The sequence below is a fragment of the Schistocerca americana genome, chromosome 5 (genome assembly GCF_021461395.2).
Source record: "Schistocerca americana isolate TAMUIC-IGC-003095 chromosome 5, iqSchAmer2.1, whole genome shotgun sequence".
NCBI classification, from domain to species: domain Eukaryota; kingdom Metazoa; phylum Arthropoda; class Insecta; order Orthoptera; family Acrididae; genus Schistocerca; species Schistocerca americana.
Window position 1 is genome coordinate 58,096,137 of NC_060123.1, and position 19,905 is coordinate 58,116,041.

General features: G+C 42.5%; 1 protein-coding gene across 1 annotated transcript in view; it reads left to right on the forward strand.

The window, feature by feature from the left end:
* Window positions 1–19,905, forward strand: part of LOC124615784 (homer protein homolog 2) — a 374,488-nt gene that overhangs the window by 17,204 nt on the left and 337,379 nt on the right. The window lies entirely within an intron of this gene.

The following is a 19,905-nucleotide window of genomic DNA, read 5'->3' on the forward strand; positions in this document are numbered from 1 at the left end:
AACTGTCATCAAATTTCTTTTAAAAATGCCCCAATAATAATTTTTATAATATAAAGTAATTTAGTGTAACCTCCCCACAAAAATATTAATTAAAATAAGAACCAAGTGTAACCTCCCACGGAAATAATAATTAAATGAATTTTAAATATTGTAACCTCTGAACAAAATTGGTTCCCATTTATAATCTCTGTGCTGAAATGCATTCACGTTTAATGTACCCACAAAATTCTTTTCTCATTTAATGTTAAGTTCGAAACAGAAAAATTCCTAAACACCAAAATAATAAAAAAAAATTCAGTAACCTGGTAAATTTTATGACGACAGCAGCGCTGCGCCACGGCCCTGTACTCTGAATAAAAAAGCAAAATAATTCTTACCTCAATAAAAACTGCGAATATATCTGCTCTTATATAAAAAATTTTTGGCACAGCTCCGTGCAATGCTGGCCTATGCTTTGTGATTCATGAAAGGAAAGATAATCCATTGAATAAAATCTTTAAATTGAAATGAATGCTTTTTTTTTAAATTACTTTATGTTATAAAAATTATTATTGGGGCATTTTTAAAAGAAATTTGATGACAGTCAACATACATTACTAGATATGCGCAAGACTGCTTCTTTATCTTCTACAATAATACTCATCCTCCAGAGTCCCGACCAGAGCAGACTGCAGACACCCGCCGACTACTACAGGCTACTGCCGACTAACACAGACTACTCAAGACTGATGCCGACTAGCGACAAGCAACAACTAACTACATACTGCTCTCTGGTCAGAGACTCTCCTAAGTCATGCCTATTGCAGGCAGCGCATATAGCGCATACCTCTTACATAACACTGCCCTACTGTTGGTATTTCTCTTTTGTTCTTAGTTCACCTCGCTACATATTTCTTAGCTGTGCTTTCGGACTCTACTACTCCCACACACCTGACCAGACTCCAACAATGGCAATAAAGACGGCCCTTTGCTTTAGTCTCACTGCTAGCGGTGATAATTTATATGAAACAGCTCCAACGCCAGTTAGCGTGTCTATGAAATGAAATGATCGTATGGCATTTATTGGCCGGGATATCCCCTTCGGGGTTTGGCCGCCATATTGCAAGTCTTTTTAGCTGACGCCACTTCGGCGACTTGCGTGTCAATGAAGATAAAAATGATTATGATGGACACACAACACAGAGTCCCCCCGGGGAATTGAACCCGGGCCCCCTTGCGTGGTAGGCGGCAACGCTACCCTGCGCTACGGAGGCGGACAGCGTGTCCATGATAAACATCGTCAGTTAATTTACTGTCGAAATAGTGCTCTAGTTCCTAACCTAATTCGCTCTCAATCGGCTGCTTTAGTGAGACCTCATTCCATTACCCTTGTTTTACTTTTATTATTCATCTCATAAACTCGTTTCAAAACAGTATCAGTATCTATTCCATTCTACTTTTCTCATATACTTCAATATTGTGTTTCTTTTCCATCTATAACAAATCCATTTCCCACTTTTTTTTTTTTGCCAATGTCTTCTCAACTATTTCTTTCATAGCCTTCGACTCATCACTGTCTGCTACGTAGCCTAGCGAATCGCAGGTCACCATAAGTTATCAGTAGCATCTACGATGTCTATAGAGTCACAGGAGAAAGTAGAAACGTTAAATTATGTCATGTCGACACACTGTAGGAACCACTTCGTCTCCATCTTTTTGACGCAATTTTCAGTTCAGTAGCATTTTCCGGCCATCACAGTTTTGGCTTTTCACGGTGTTGCAAAAGCACCTCAGCTAAGTTTCTAATATCCTCAATATCGAGGGCTGCCTTACTTGCTTTCTTACATACTTACCTGGACCCTACGCAGTTAATGTGTTGTCTCTTGTATGGAGCAATGTGCGGCTTGGGTAATGTAGGTGCGTTTACTGTGCTATGTCTGACAGTCATGTAATACGCCCGCTGTTGTCAATCGCAAAATTAATTGCGTTGTTAATAAACCCTCTACGGCGTGAGCGCTGCGTTACTCGCCCAGTTATTGTTAAAGGAGCAATTATTGTTGAAAGGAATATTAATATTCCCCCTCCCCCCACGATTACTAATTAAAAATTAAGTTGATGTAATTACTGAAAACCACAGCACTGAGTTTTGAGACCGTTATTGTATGGGATTACGTACATGAATCCTCGTGCATATAGTTAATTTCTTGATGCATCTTCCCATGTGTGACTTCCTAATCAGAGCTGTCGGTGACTGAATCAGGGAGATATGGTTAAACTGCCGCCCCACTCTTATCTACCACGAGGTTCAAAGTTGCTGCGAAAGACACTTGAAAGTTGGGATGCATTTTCTCCCCTGTGGCCTTTCTCCGCTTAACTGGAGATGAAACGGTCGAAGAGGAAAGCGACGCTCTGCCTGGTCAACTTGCAGAGGTAGCAGGACGATTCACTGGAAGGAAATTGGAGGGAGCGTGGTGTTCTGTTTTCGGAAAAATCAGGGAAATTACCACAGTTTGTCTTTTAACGCCGATTGACTATGTTTACATGGCGCTCCCAAAAATGGATTTAGTAAACTGATTTCCCAACACAGCTTGTGGTTGGTCACATAAACACTCCAATATCGATTCTGGAAATGCGGTTCCAGCGGCCTCATTTCCACTTACACAGTCGATTTTCGCATCCACGTAAACGCAAAATTGTTTTTGAAACGTGCTTGCTCTCTTAAATTAAGTCTTGTTTTTAAAAATTATCGGCTAATCTGGACAAAGCGAATTTTTGTGCACTGAAGTAGAAGTAGAAATATTAGACAGAGCGTGAAGTTGTCTACCTCTGGTATTTAATTCAAGAGATATGGCCATTGGACTGGCTAAGTCAGGCGCAAGATTTGACCGGTCTAGCAAAACCGCTTCAGGCCTTACCGTGTAAATATTGCAGCTCAAAACTGCTCCTTAAATTCGGTTTTCGTCTTCCGGAAGTTCGCAAGTAGTATCGAAACGTAGTGCTTGTGACGTAGGAACTAACCATCGAGAATCAACTAGAAACTGTCAGGTAACCATATGCACTCACCTGTAGTGGGCGAGTTCTACAAGGGTTAGGTTTCCTGATTTTTGAATAGTAAGGAAATGGCCGACTGATTTCCATCCTATTCTGTTGTGTAAGGCAATTCACTTGAAGGACGTACCTGATGTGCTACCACAGGTGAAAATTGCACGGTATAGTATTGAGCTACTAAAGGCGTACGAAGTCGGTAACGCTATAGGCATATCGAGGGAAATATCCCGGTATATTCAAGGTGAAGAATTAGTTTTGTGCGGGTTGGGTGCCGTATTTGTTGATCGCTGACCATTTAAAAAGAAACCTGTTTTGGTTCAAATGGCTCTGAGCACTATGGGACTTAATATCTGTGGTCATCAGTACCCTAGAACTTAGAACTACTTAAACCTAACTAACCTAAGGACATCACACACATCCATGCCCGAGGCAGGATTCGAACCTGCGACCGTATCAGTCGCGCGGTTCCGGACTGAGCGCCTAGAACCGCGAGACCACCGCGGCCGGCAAAACCTATTTTGTTGCTGTGGATGGTTCCAGAACAAAAACAGTAGCTGGAAGACGGAGAGGTGATAGCTAATTTTTGTGGAATGTAGAAAGCATTCATCTTCTCGAGTCGCTTGCAAAGACTCAAACGGTAACTCAAACACTTGGATGAAAAATATGTGATGGGGAACCTGGAATGCAAAAAGGGTGTTCGTCTGCCCATGTCTGGACGTCCACAGAAATGTTTCGGCGGTGAAAACTCAGGTTTTTGAAGAACCATTTGTCGGAAAACACACTTTATGCTCCGTATTTTGCGATTCGTCACATCTTCCTGTCCCCACCTGTAAGGAAATACTTGGCTAGAATAGTTACGTAACGAAGTCGTGGCAGCCGCCGACCTGCCAGCTACGGAATCTCCTCACTGGTAAACACTGGATGAAGTTCATAGGCATAAAGATGCCGACGTCCGAAAAAGTAGCAGCATCTAGAAACACGATCCTTCGTTGCCAAGCTGAGTGCTTCGTCGTATGCACTAGGAGACTGTGGGACCGAGTGAAGTGCCAAAGGTGTGGTGCACGTGTATGTGTAAAATTCCTGCGAGGCAGAGCCCGCTGCCATATTCAATACGGCGCGTGATCGCACTAGAAGACGGAGTGGCCTGCTCAGTTCGCACATACTGATCCCAGGAGACAGCCTGGCCTTAGTGATTCCTTCTGTCTACTCCTGGCCAGTCAGTTAATCGGACCTCAACTGCATGCACTACGTCACAGTCACATTCAGTATGCGTTTGTGCCGTTAACGTACCATGATCACCATTCTACCATCGCAGGCTATAAACAGCAATCGCTGCTATAACGAGCTACTTCCTTCTTTCAGGTGTCTGTGGTCTTCCCTCAGTCAGGACTCTAGATATTGCATTTTCACTCATCCGTGCTAGACATTTTGAATCTCGACCCGATTTCTTTTTATTATGTCCATAACCCGAAGTCCACCCATCGTTTCACAAACTTCTTCGTTCATCCGTTGTCTCCATTCGTGACTATTATAATATATACGAAGATGCAAGTTGTCGCCCCGCTTCCCAATGAGTAACCTATTTTCTTGTCCACGTCACTTATAGTCCATGATTAGAGCCGTAGATTACAGTCGGGCGAATGATACTGCCGTATATATTGTTTCTGCATGACAGACGATTAGCTGACACACACACACACACACACACACACACACACACACACACACGTGCGGATTTCTGCGACAGGCCAGAACCTAGGGGCAGTCGGCGAAGTCTTTCGACAGCTCCCATCTGCCGATCTCGACCCGTCGTTTTCCACTATTCTACAGGCCCCGTCCGTCGGTTCTAGTCTTTCAGATCTGCCCAGAGGTTGGGTTTCGTGGTGTGTGGGATACATACCGGATTTTCGTGATTCATTCGCGGATCCAGGATTGCACGCCTGACAGGCCAGAGCTCACAGGCGACGGATTGCAGTAGTTGCGATTGTGTCTCGCCGAAAGTACATTGTTTTTAGACATTATTGTTATTATAGAACATTTATGGATTTTGAACCTCGATTGTGTTAACGACAGGAAGTCAGTATGGACGATAATATGAAGAAAATAGTGGCAGCCGCTAGCGATATATGCTCTGTAAACTCATAAATTTCTCGCAAGAAAAATCACACAAATTGCGTCAAATAATGGGTTGCTGGACGACAGCTTTCTAGACACATGAATCCGATTCAGGGTCGTGAACAGTCCTCTGAGAATCGCGAGGTTTCGATATGCTTAGCAGAGGGCGTTCGGGATAGTAAAGTGCATACCTACAGAATAATGAATGTAACACTGTTAAGAGTAATACAGCAATGAATATACTACACGCGATGTTTTTAGTGGTTCATATAATTCTTTTCCGCATTGTGTAGTAGTCCGCGCCTCTCTGAGATCTCTTTAGACTATTTATTTCAAATTTTGAAATTTTGTGCCTTGGGTTCTTGGACACTTCGGTCTACAGTTGGAGTATCGTCTAGAAATGTCTTAACGATCTCATTTGTGCGCCCTGCTTTATACCTTCTTGTTCGTGGAATATTCTTCTGGTAATTTCTACAAAAAAGGTATTTCGCGGTTCAATTGTATAAGTTTATCGATGTGGTCATTCCTAGACTATATTTGTAGCAACTAAAACCTACAGGAATTAAATATTTATTTTATTTTCTGAACGTGACGTGTTGCATAAATATGCTCGTGTGTGTCCAGATGGGGAGCCGGCCTAAAGATTGTGTGTCTACTAAAGCACAGGCGGGGCCTGCGGGTTTTGCACAATCCGTCAGAAATGTTTGTGGCCCGTCTCTAAAATCCGCTTGTATGTGGCCAGGATAGCGGAGGCGACGGCGGGTGACGCAGAGGGGGGGGGGGGGGGGGGGTTGTGTTTGTGAGGCGTTAAGGCCGCGTCTAGTCTGCAAAGTGAGAACTTTTAAGATTATGACAATACCATACGGTAATGTTGCTGCAATATACACTTTGGAATTCTACAGTAATCAGGGATAAAAGAAGAGGCATAAAAGGTTATTCACAACATGTACCGAAACCACACTGCAGCTTTAAGTCGAAGGACGTGAATGGGAAGCAGTGGTTAAGCACGGTGTAAGACAGAGTTGCAACTTATCCGTAATGTTGCTCAGTCTGTACACTGAGAAAGCATTACTTGAAATTAATGAATAATTAAGAAAAGAAATTAAAGTTCTTGGAGAAGAAATAAAATTTTTTTGGTTTCCTGAGACGACTTTGTGTCAGATCGCAAAAAACTTAGACCACGGATTGTGTCCTGCAAAGAGGAATGGAATGTATTTGAAGTAGGTGATGCTTAGGGAAATTAGGCTAGGAAATGAGACCTGAAAGCAATAGGTTAGTTTTGCTGTTTCAGCAGCAAGATGACTGATCATGGACGGAGTAGAGAGAATATAAAATGCAGGCGGTCATTGGCAAAATCTATATCCAAATTTGTACTCCGCAAGCCACCCAACGGTGTGTGGCGGAGGGCACTTTACATGCCACTGTCATTACCTCAAACACTTTCCAAAAATAAGTTTATTAACATTGAACTTGTCCGTCCCGGTAGGAATGGTCAGCGCGACAGAATGTCAGTCCTAAGGGCCCGGGTTAGATTCCCGACTGGAGATTTTCTCCGCTCAGGGACTGGGTGTTGTGACACGACTTTTACATTTTATTTAACATTGAACATAAATTTGCGTATTAGGAAGTGTAATGTAGACGATAAACAGTTCAGAGAGATGTCACTGGGAGATAGCAGAACACTACTGACGAATTTAAAGGTAGATCTAATAAGTATAACGTTGTACTGAATCGAATTGGCAAGAAAAGAAATTTATGGCACATTTTTTATTAAAAACATGAATCGGTTGAGAGGGGACATACTGAGGCATCAATGAATACGTAAAATGGTAATGCGGGGAAGTGCGGTTTGTCGATCGGGGGAGGGTGGGGGGGGATAGCGGAGAGGAGAAGGTATTACACTTCACTTCGAAGACTGGTTTGATGCATTTGAAGTGCGCAGCTCGTGGTCTAGTGGCTAGCGTTGCTACCTCTGGATCACGGAGTCGCGGGTTCGATTCCCGGCAGAGTTCGGAATTTTCTCTGCCCGAGGACTGGGTGTTTGTGTTGTCTTCATCATCGTCATTCGTGACAGTGGCTAGAGTGGACTGTGAAAAAAAAATTGGGACTTCGTACGGGCGTTGATGACCGCGCAGTTGAGCGCCCCACAAACCAATCATCATCATCATCATCCATTTAAACCTGCTTATTGCACTCATGCCTTCGTCTCCTTCCACAATTTTTACCCTCACACTTCCTTCCATAACCAAATTGACTATTCCTTCATGCCTCAGGATGTCAACCAATACCTTCGTTTAATCAAGTTGTGCCATAAACCTCTTTTTTCCCTAGTTCGATTCTTTACCTCCGCATTTGTTATTTAATCTACGCGTCTAAGCGTCAGCATTCTTCTGTAACACCACGTTTCAAAAGCATTCTGTTTTCTATGAATGAAACTCAAAACCGGTATAATACTCTACAATATTTGATACACAAACCGGTTTTCGGCTGTTACGCCATCATCAGGTACAAATATAAGTATTGATTTTGTTGAATCAATGATTTTGAACTAATGCATCTACAAACTGTCTCCATTTACAGAGATGAAAATGTTAATATTAGAATTAGGAATAAAACAGGGATTATTTCAGAGCAAATGCAATGAATGATTTATTTAACGCAGATAAAGTTTGTGACACACTAACTAATGAACGCTAGACAAATTGCAGTAGTTGCACATACAAGAAAATAACTGAACAATAAACTTTGATTGACATATTGGAAAGGTCTGGCTGAACAAAATAATCTTGTCCGTAATAAGTCCTAAATTACAAACATGTAAGATGTACTAATGATATGAAGCAGGTGTGATTTTACGAAGTAAATTTTTAACTCAAGAGAAATTTTAGTAAATGAAATAAACGAAAATGCATTTGAGTAAAATGGGTAATTTACAATATGACCTAAATGAGATTATTATTAGTATCTGTTGTTAAGTGGCGAGCGAGGGAACTGTGTCTGGTCATTCGCTTGTAAGCTTAGGGTGATGGACATGTGTTTATTAATTTCCATTATTTCACGATAGTTCATCTACCTTTCTGTATAGATGTGATACTTCGTTTTACCTTGTAACTATGGCCTTCATTTAAGTTGCCTACAAAAGTAGTGTCTCTTTTTCTAAGTTTCCAACTGCTGTGGTGTTCCTTCAGGCGGGTAGATAATGCCCTGTCAGACTGACCTATATTGGATTTGCAGCAATTACAAGTAATTTTATGTATTCTACTCTTTTTCCGAAGTTGGAGTGCTGTTTTAACCATTGGGCAAAATGTGTCCAACAGTGTTGTGCGCAAAAAATGTTTTTATTTTCCTGGATTTAAGCTTCTGTTCTTTCATGTTTAAATTGTCCGTCGCCCACTTTTCACTTCAGCACAAGACTACACTCGGGCCAAATACCTTCACAAAATATTCCCAAATAAGGACATCAATATTAGATGTTAATACATTTGTCTTTCTCAGAAATATTTTTTCTTGCTAATGCTTGTGTGCATTTTAAATACTCCCTACTTCGGCCATCATCAGTTATTTTGCTGCCCAAATAGGAAAACTGATCCAGGATGTAGGTTGCAGTAGGTACTGGGAGATTAAGAAGCTTGCACAGGATAGAGTAGCATGGAGAGCTGCATCAAACCACTCTCAGGACTGAAGACCACAACAACAACAACAACAACAACAACAACTAATGTGACATTTGTATTATATGTTTACGAATTATGACGATAGTGTTTGCAATCCGAGCGCGAACCGAGGAGACTCTGGAGAACATTTGTGCGCGTGTGTGTGTGTGTGTGTGTGTGTGTGTGTGTGTGTGTGTGTGTGTGTGTGTGTGTGTGTGACCGTCAGCCGGTACCGGATTTTTCTGGGGGCTGGGGGAGGGGATAAAACTTTGAAGTACGGCAGGAGTGGAGTAGTTGCGGGTGAATGTCATTGCTCGCAACGAGCAGCCCGCGAAAGGCTGCCGTGGCGGCGTGGCCACTGCGACTGCGCGTGCGCGGGCGGCGGAGGCCCGGAGCTCCCGGCGGAGCGGAGACCGCGGCAGTAGCACGCGAGGCGCCGCGACACCCGCCACGGCCGCCGCCATGACGACCACGGCGTCGACGCCGCCGCCGCTGCTGCCGCCGCCACCGCTGCCGCTGCCGAGGCCCCCAGTAAGAGCGCCACTCTGTCCGTCTGTTCAGGGCCTTCCTCAGTAGGAGTCCTATTGTTACGTCAGTCCTCTCGCTTACAAGGGAACCTCCCCATCGCACCCCCCCTCAGATTTAGTTATAAGTTGGCACAGTGGATTGGCCTTGAAAAACTGAACACAGATAATCGAGAAAACAGGAAGAAGTTGTGTGGAACTGTAAAAAAAATAAGCAAAATATACAAACTGAGTAGTTCATCTGCAAGATAGGCAACATCAAGGAACATATGAACTCAGATGTGCCGTGGTCCAGCGGTTACCGTGAGCAGCTAAGGAACGAGAGGTCCTTGGTTCAAGTCTTCCCTCGAGTGAAAAGTTTTAATTTTTTATTTTCAGACAATTGTTATATGTCCGTCCGTCCGTCCGATGCGAGGTAACTGCGCCGTAGTATGGGGACGCTACACCTAAAAAAAAACATCGAAACACACGACGTCAGTCGACTACAGCGCACGGAAGAGAGAGTATTCGTGCTAACGAGGCTCCCTGGCTGGCAGTTGACTGTTCGCTACTTTGGACGAGAGTGCATTAAATACGTTAGATGTATTCCGTGGGCAATATGAATCCAGCAAATATAGCTCGCGACTTCAACAACAAGGTCAATGAATATTTTCCTGTGGAGGAATCGGTTGACCTATGACCTTGCGATCAAATGTTTTCGGTTCCAATTGGAGAGCCACATCCTTTCGTCTACTAATCGCACGGTTTTGCGGTGCGGTCGCAAAACACAAACACTAAACTTATTACAGTGATCAGAGACGTCAATGAACGAACGGGCAGATCATAACTTTGCGAAAATAAAGAAAGTAAACTTTTCACTCGAGGGAAGACTTGAACCGAGGACCTCTTGTCCTGCAGCTGCTCACGCTAACCACGGGACCACGGCGCTCCCGAGCTCACACTATCCCTGATGTTGCATATCTTGCGCATGGACTACTCAGTTTCTATATTTTGCTCATTTTTTTCGTAGTTCCACACAACTTCTTCCTGTTTTCTCGATTGACCTGTGTTCGGTTTCTCAAGGCCTATCCACTGTGCCAACTTAAAACTAAATCTGAGAGGGTGCGGTGGGGAGGTTCCCTTGTTAGAACCGTCGCAGCTGCACTAGCTCCTGTCTTCTGTGGAGCAGTACACGAGGGCCCGTGTACTGAGGGATGCGGGAGGTGGCGTTTCCTTATACGGAGACCGTGTTTTCGTTGGCGTGGGTAATTACAAATGCGATAAAAAATTCTCTGAGCACTCCGCGTAGAACGAGAAACACACTTTGAATACTTTAAACTTCTACATAAACACATTTCATTAGCGGTCCACCAGACTGCCACACAAAGTGCGAAATGTGTAGGTCAGGTGCACGTCTTGTAAAAATGTCCATAACTCTTTTACAAAAAATAAACTCACCAAATAAACACAGCCAATGTGGGGAAAAAATGCCGCCTTCATTTAATAAATTTACGGCTGCCGTACGCGCTCTGAATACGATGACTGGGTGATGAAAGTGAAAAAGTATTCAAACTTTCGTCCCTTCCGCAAACTACGTGATCGTTAAACAAGCACGGACACAGGTATCGAAAAGAAAACAACAAAAGAAAATTTAAAAATTATGGATGCGGCTTTAATTCTCATAGTGAAATGCCAGAAAGACTTAGCGAATGGTGAATATTTCGGCTATTTTAGTCGTCCGTTTTTGGACATAGCTTGGCTTGGGCGTGGAGCACGCGACACAGCCCACAACACAACTTGACTCCATTCCAGCTCTTTCCCACTATTTCTCTGTTAGGATTCTTACGTACTTCTTAAAGGTTTCTCAGTATAGCCATGTAGAGCAACAAAAAACCTTAATTCAAAGTTTATTTTCTATAAAATGCATATTTGAACCATGAACACTTTTTATTTTAAATTCAAATATCTACCGGTTTCAGTCTTGGACCATCTTCACTACTGCTCTTTATACGTTTATATTCCTATATTTGCTTTTAAAGTCTCTGTGTCATGTACTTACATTCATGGCATGCACTAGACATTTTAAGTAACGCCTAATGCAATATGGTGGCTTAAACCATTTTAACCCTTCATCCGTGAAGATAGTTAAAGACCGAAAGCGGTAGATATTTGGGTTTAAAATAAAAACAGCTGGTGGTTCAAATATGCATTTTATACATTACTTAACGGCTGTTGACAGTCATTTTCCAATAACGTTTCTTTTCTGTACTGTCAGAAATTAAGTACCTGAATTTACGCTCTCTCTCTCTCTCTCTCTCTCTCTCTCTCTCTCTCTCTCTCTCTCTCCTTTTTCTTTTTTCTTTTTCGTATGTGTAAAGCAGTTGGCCTTTTGTTGTAGATTTCACAGTCGTTTTGCCATGGATGTGCAACAACAGTAGTCAGACAGATACTAAACCCAAAAACTAATGGCGTGCGACGTAAGTCATTGGCCCACATCCAACTTTACCTGTGTGTTAAACCTTGTGGACAGTGGCCGAGGGCTAATGCCAACACATTCCTTGCTTCGTTCTTGATGCTGTCGATCTTATACTAGTATACATATCTTACACATTCTTCTTTGTTCTTATTAAATCTTCTTTATCGTATGTCTACAACTAAAATCATCTACCGCCTCAGCCAAACCGCTGCTTTACTTTAGCGTGAATACAAATAGAATTTCCGTCATACTCGCACACACGTGTCCTGTATACAAACGCAATTGACACCTCAAACTATCTGGAGATCTCTGCATCTCACAAGCAAACAGTAACGACGGAATTTGCGTAAATGACAGGAGCATACAGTGTGGCAATATTTACCTCCTACTAGAATGCGCTCTTGTCGGTTACATAGGACGAAACTCCTTTTTTCTTTCATGTGAATCTCCTATGCAGTGCGTCAAACCGACTGTGTTTTAGTATGGGAGCTATTTATGACTGGTAATTTGCCGCTTAAGCCCCGAGTGAAATGGAATATTTCTTTTGAAGGACAAAATGAAATAAATTTACGGTGGATCCGGAATAAATGCAATTACTCTTTATGTTGAACTTTCGTGGCAGGAATACTATTTTTTGCATTGTTGTACAGCATTATTGACGACATGCATTGTCAGTGGTAGCGTACTAGCGATGAATAGGATACATAGATGCACTGTAACGGCAGGAGTTTCTGTATCAGGAACTACATGACGATAATTTTCACAGTGACGTCCTATTTCGGCAATATGTTTGTGACCAAATTGAAATGAGTACATATTTTTCCCGCTTTGTGTTGTTTTCGGGTGAACCAAACAGAACGAACCATGGTGAGGTCGGTAGCGACACATACATTACAGGAGTCTGGTGAAGTGGCATTAGTCGCGCGAGGAAAATCGGCGTCCGAGGCCTGTAAACATCTGGTGTGGAATAATGGGAAGAAAACTTGTTGATCATTACAGTTTTAACGGTATTTTGAATGGGCAAACGTATGGAAACTCTTTTGAGGACAAATAACAATTTTTTGTGGAAAGTTTGTCTCTAACAACGTCGAGTAACGTGGTTCGAACACGTTGGCGGCCCAGGAAATTAGTCACGAAAAGCAGGGGAAGCGATAGATAGCAGTTAAAACGGAAAAGGCTGCACAGTAAATTGGCGTGCTAGATCACCAGATCTTACATTTTCTCTAGAGATAAAATACATCAAAATGCCACCAAGTCGTACAGATGTGACTGAACTCCTTAGAAACACTGCAGACACGTTGACGAGGAATTACTATTGCATGACAGGGATAATTTGAAAGTAGGAATAAAATAAATGTATTGGAGGTTCAAGTTCATAACTTCGTACATGTCCTGAATTTTTACTAAATAAGTAGAAAAATGTGTTAGAGTACAACATTTATTTTCTCCTAGAGCATGAATATGTATTTTAAAATATGGATACCACTTTTTTTTAAAAATGTGGTGTCTTGTTTCGCAAGCGACTATCTAGTAGGAAACCAAGAACTCCCATCCCCCCCCCTCCCCCTCCCTGCCCCAATCTGAAGTGAAGCACCCAGAAGGAAAGGAGGAAAACAGATTATTAACGAGTGAAGGGAGTTTGTGGTCTTTTTTCAGTGTTTACAGAATTAGTAAAAAAAAAAACCTTGGCAGCATGAATCCACTTATCAGTATGACATGGTGACATTGCAACCACCACTACCACACTCCCTTCTCCCACCTCCCTGCCTAAATGCGTGCACTGGATTCGGTTGGAAAGGTGGAAAGGCAAGCTATCCCACAACTGTTGCAACTGGTCCTTTGTATCCTGTATACTGGCACTCCGAGCTGGCTCCACACATGATCCGTTTGGGACACATCTGAGGGTCTTGCTGGTCACGGGAGTAAGTCAACATAGCGCAGACAATTCATAGAAACAAGTGTAGTGTGTGGATGAACACTGTCCTGTTGAAATATGGCACCACGACACAGTCCCATAAGAAGTAACACATGAGGATGCAGGAAGCATGTGACGTACCGCTGTGCCGTCAGAGTTGCCTCAGTCACTACCAGCTGTCACCTTAAGCAATGCCCGATGTCTCTCCACATGTCGCGTGGAGTAAGATTGCTGTGCCTGTCCGAGACATTGGGAGAACGCAACCTCTCCCCAGGCCGCCGCCATACTCGCTGACAGTGGTCACCCAGGATAGTGCAGAACCACGATTCATAGCTGAACGCCATGCGGCAGCATTCATCAGCAGTACATGCTTCCCGGGCACAAGACCACTCGAAACGCAGCCGTTTGTGTTTCGGTATTAACGGCTGCCTATGCGTGGGACGTTAACACCCGAGCTTCGTTGCTTCTAGTCCCGACCAGTGGTGCACGATGACACAGAACATTGTAGTGAGTCCATTACTCGTTCTCAAATGGCAGGAGCAGGTGTGGATCGATTACATTGTGCTTGATGCACAGTATACCAATCCTCCCGTGTGTTAGTCAGATGTGTTCGGTTGGAACATTGACGAAGAGTACGCCTGCCATCACTTTCTGATGCAGTCCAAACATTGGGCAACTGTTACACCCAAATACCCAGAACATCTGGATGTTGCACGAACCAGCCGGCCAACTGGAGACCGACATTGAGTCCCGTTTCAGTCTCTGGCAGATGCTAATAACGCTGTCTCACACGGTTACGCGGTATCTCCCTGTCTTTCGCAGTGGTCACTCAACGTCTCGCGTTGATCACACCACTAGTGTACCCTATCAGACCTGCTAAGAGCTCCAAACACAACTACTTTGATGCACTCTCATTGCAGTTGTACCTTTTACAGAGACAGCAGCTTTAATAATTTATCCTAGATGCCCGTCAATGTTGTGTGCGTGTACGAAATTACATTGGCTTCCGACCATGTCTTTGAGGACTTTACCTTTTTTGTCAGGCAGTACATTTGACTAATAAGCAAGTAAAACCTTTATAATTGAAGACGTAAAACCCTAGTGATGTTGGTTATATTAGTTTCGGATTATTTACGCTTACACTAATGGAAAAAGTCAAAAATAATACTGCTAATGCTCGATGGTGCCGGCCGGAGTGGCCGAGCGGTTCTAGGCGCTACAGTCTGGAACCGCGCGTCCGCTACGGTGGCAGGTTCGAATCCTGCCTCGGGCATGGATGTGTGTGACGTCCTTAGGTTAGTTAGGTTTAAGTAGTTCTACGTTCTACGAGACTGATGACCTCAGAAGTGAAGTCCCATAGTGCTCAGAGCCATTTGAGTCATTTTTGCTTGATGGTAAAATTTTGCCACACGAACTGGAACATATCGCAAGCGATTAACTATTATGGCACTGTAAGCGAGAAAAAGTTTACAAAAGGTTTGAGATTATGTGTTAAGTTTTTGGAAGTCGCTAATTGTTCTCACTCTCAAGTACCGAGAGAATATTAATGCGGGGAATTTGCGCGTCGTGATGTTAGGCTGCCTGAAGACATTTACATAGTTTCATATTTGACTTACTGTGTTAAACCTTAAGATTATACCTCCTGATAAGTGGGTTATTACAGCATCTTGAAGTTTTAAATACTGAAAATAAACATATTTTTGCCACTGTAAGCCGTTAGACGGGTAGTATCATCTTGTAAACCCAGTCATTGAAGCAGATTTGGTCTTTACTATTTCCTTGTGGATTCATTTCTTTTTCATATGATCCTAGTGTGTATGTGAGGAACAGTAATAGAAGATTCGGTTAGTATTAGACAATCATGCACTAGAGAACCGCTTTATGTCACATTTTCACATATAAGACGCCTGCTAACAGAAACACGTTTTATTACAGTTTCTTATTTGTCACGGTTATCCATCCTACAGCGCTCAGGATTATTTTATTTAGACATTCGACTAGTGTTGTTGAGCCTAGTGACCCAGTGGCGTAGCTAACCACGTGTGATAAGGCGGTCAGAGGCGACGCAGGAAACAGTAGCAAGGCGCCGACACGCAACCAGGACGACACAGGTCCCTTGCTCAGATACCAAGTTCGAGGGAAGGCGTTGTCGCCGAGGAGTCTGTAGATAACGGTACGCACGGCGGAAGCTGCCGTTGACAGGGACAAGTTCGCACTTTCTGTATGTTAGGTACTACGGTTGCGACGTAGCAAATTTTCCCGTATATCCAGGAGCTGAATATGGTGTTGGTATTATAATACGGGATGCGGCTGTAAAATAACGGGACTTATGCTGTCACGGACAAAATACACATGCGCCAAAGATGAACGACAGATAGCTGTGAAGCGTGACCTCCTTCTCAGTCGAATGTGGCATCTCTGATTTCTGTAGAGAAATCAGTGTGGCCATGGCCTTCGTTTGAGTAAGAACTGTTGTTTTGTTCTGCCTGAAGAATTATAAGTTAGAGCAACGAATTGCCGTGAAGTTTCACACGAAACTTGGAAGATTTGCTACTGAAACCTGTCTGTTACTAAAAGAAGTCTCTTGCGGGGAGTGTTTATCACTTACGTGAGTTTTTGAGTGGTTCAGACGTTTCCGAGATGCCCTAAAAGACGTTGAAAATGACTCACACCCAGGACGGATGAAAACATTGAAAAACTAGGTAGTCTGAGTCGATCTGACGATCAGTTGAACTTCCAGTCGATTGCTGAATACCATAAGGCAAATTTTACATAACCAATTTAACATGAGAACAGTGTATGCGAAATTGTGCCGAAAATTATTACGGTCGAACAAAAAGGAGCTCGTGAAAATGTTTGCGACAACGCTTTGAATACCACTGAAAATGATCCTAATTTCTTAGGAAGACTTAAAACATGTGACGAATCTTGGTTTTTTGGTTATGATCCAGAAACTAAGCTGCATAAAGACAACACACGGATCATACCGCATTGTCCGTTAGGGATTTCTAGCGAAGTCAGCATCCCAGTGTTAGACCACCCACCTTATTCGCCTGACGTAGCACCATACGACTGCATTAAAAGGAACTAGATTTCAGTTCGCTGAAGCACTGAAAGAAAAAGTAGCTGGCAGCATAAATTAGCTCTGTGTGTGTCAGTCTTTCTTTAAGAAGCGCTCAAATGTTTGTTGTTATGAGCTGTAATGAAACACTCCGCACCGCTATTTCTCGCGTAGTTAGTTCCAGATTAAACCGACTGAGATAAAGAAACACAGGAAAAAATGAGCGAAGAAAGATAAATTTAACGCTCCCCTCGACGCGAAGTGTCATTGAAATTTGTTATTCGTAAATAATTATTTGTTTTATGTTCGGGCAAAAATATTTGCTTTCTCTACGGGAGTTGTCAAGAAATACCGTGAAACGCAAACTGAAGTAAACACGAATCACAATAATATTTTGTTTATTTACGACGCGTGTATACGTTACAAACTTTTTAGCCAGTAACGTAGCATTTGCAGTTACAAAAACTATCAACTTCGGTACTCGAAAGGTGTGTTACACAAAGGCTCGGCAGCAAAGGACAAGCGCCTTGAATATATCAAAATTAAAAACGAAACAATAAAAATCTCTTGCTCACTGCAGGAAACGGCGTGTACTTAAACTCCGTTAATATCGTCACGACCATGTGTTTTGTATCGCGACTCTGACCTGGAGTACTGGCACCGGCTGGTGTAAGTGTGCACCATGAATAAAAATATATTTATTAATAATTGCGCAATAATGCCACATGTTGCAGCAAATGGTGTAGTCCTCACAGCGTAAATTAGTCAGGACAGCGCACTGCAGTCGTTACTTCAAAGAAAGTACGCTGCATAACAGCTGCAGAGTGTCTAGAGCACGAACCCATTGTTTCCAAGATGGGTTCGTAGTGTCTACCGTTCACCTAACGTAAAAAGTAATGTGTTAACAAGATGACGCAGCACTAATATAATAAGCATAATCTGTTACACACAATAGCGACAAGAATCGCGTACTACAAAAAGTTAAATAAAAGAAACACAACTATCGGAACAAGAGGAAGTGCATAACGTGAAAATCACAGCCGTTTGCTGTACTTACACGGTCAAATGGTACATCAGGTCGCAGAATGATAGATATGTTCTATTGTTAATGCCTCCAACTGTTACTGTCTGCAAGTTGGGAAAACGCTGGCCGGCCGAAGTGGCCGTGCGGTTAAAGGCGCTGCAGTCTGGAACCGCAAGACCGCTACGGTCGCAGGTTCGAATCCTGCCTCGGGCATGGATGTTTGTGATGTCCTTAGGTTAGTTAGGTTTAACTAGTTCTAAGTTCTAGGGGACTAATGACCTCAGCAGTTGAGTCCCATAGTGCTCAGAGCCATTTGACCATTTGGGAAAACGCTACTGCTCTGCAGCTGTGCACAGATTTCACGCCTAGCGGCCCAAAATAGCTTTAAAGTTCTTTATTAGGGCAGTGAAAGTAACGAAAAAAAGTGTATCCGTGTGTATTAGTTACTAAAAGCAACAGTACTCGTTACAAACATATCGTTAGTCGTTACTTTCGATACCGATGACGTCGTAAAACTCGTATGGAAGCCAGTTGCATACATACGATTACGTCTTGATACTCCGATGAATTTTTTGTACTTGAATGCGTTCGAAGGGTGTTTAACAATGAAAAATGTTTTAAATTATTTAATGTTGAAGTTAGACGTACTTTCACAAATGCAAGATATGTATATGCTTTTTAAATAACTGATAAGCGACATGAAAATAATGTTCTCAGTTTTTCAATCAACTAAAAAAACTGCTTCATTTCAAAGTAGGATCCGAATGATGAACTTACATAAAAATATTTTAATTATATATGTGAAATACTTTAAATCAGACTTCGGTAATTTTGAAGAAAGCGACCAAAGCTACGCATACCGGTATATCGAACTGCGTGTCCATGACTTTTACTTCGGTTGGGAAGTCTTTTTACAACAATCAACATATGTAGGCTATAATACAATTGTCATCAGAAAACGCATATTGTATCACAACTGCGTTTTAGAGAAACCTTTGGTTCACGTTTGAAAACAAATTTTTTACAAGATATATTTTTAAATTTGATGTAGAACCACCTTTCACGGAATAAAAAAATGGTTCAAATGGCTCTGAGCACTATGGGACTTAACATCTTAGGTCATCAGTCACCTGGAACTTAGAACTACTTGAACCGAACTAACCTAAGGACATCACACACATCCACGCCCGAGGCAGGATTCGAACCTGCGACCGTAGCAGCCCCGCGGTTCCGGACTGCAGCGCTAGAACCGCACGGCCACCGCGGCCGGCTTTCACGGAATATAAGGTACGGCAAAGATCACATGCCATATCACCGGTAACCTCGGTAAAAATGTTTCACACTTCTTTTCTTGTCCATTGTAAATCTGACTGAAGTGAATAATGCAGAGCTGTACAGACGTCCTGATTGACAAAAGGGTCATAAGTCGGGAAAAGGATTAAAAATGACAAGTACTGTTTCCGCACTCTATCTTGGAGGCTTGGCCTGAAGTTTGCTCAGAGAATGTCAGAACAATTGGAATATTTCTAATAACTTTTTATACACCTTTGTATGTTAGATGAGATAAAAAACGAACAATAACCACTAAACTGAAACATTTGCAGGTAAAAAATAAAAAAAAGACCCATGTGTTTGCATTAAAGGTGGATCTACAGATCAAATGGTTCAAATGGCTCTGAGCACTATGGGACTCAACTGCTGTGGTCATAAGTCCCCTAGAACGTAGAACTACTTAAACCTAACTAACCTAAGGACAGCACACACAACACCCAGCCATCACGAGGCAGAGAAAATCCCTGACCCCGCCGGGAATCGAACCCGGGAACCCGGGCGTGGGAAGCGAGAACGCTACCGCACGGCCACGAGATGCGGGCGATCTACAGATCATAGAGGATTAATATGCAAACACGGGCCAAGAAGTAGATCGAAAATATCTTATAACAAACAATGACCTTATAAACCATTGAGCTCTACACTTAAATTAGTCAAAGAGGCTATGTAAATTACTCACCTCATAATAAATATTAATACAGAATATTCCAGTTCCAAAAACAATATTTTAAATCAAACTAATTTTCCACGACAACAAAGGTCGTACAGTACAAACCATATACTGTATATAGCAACTACT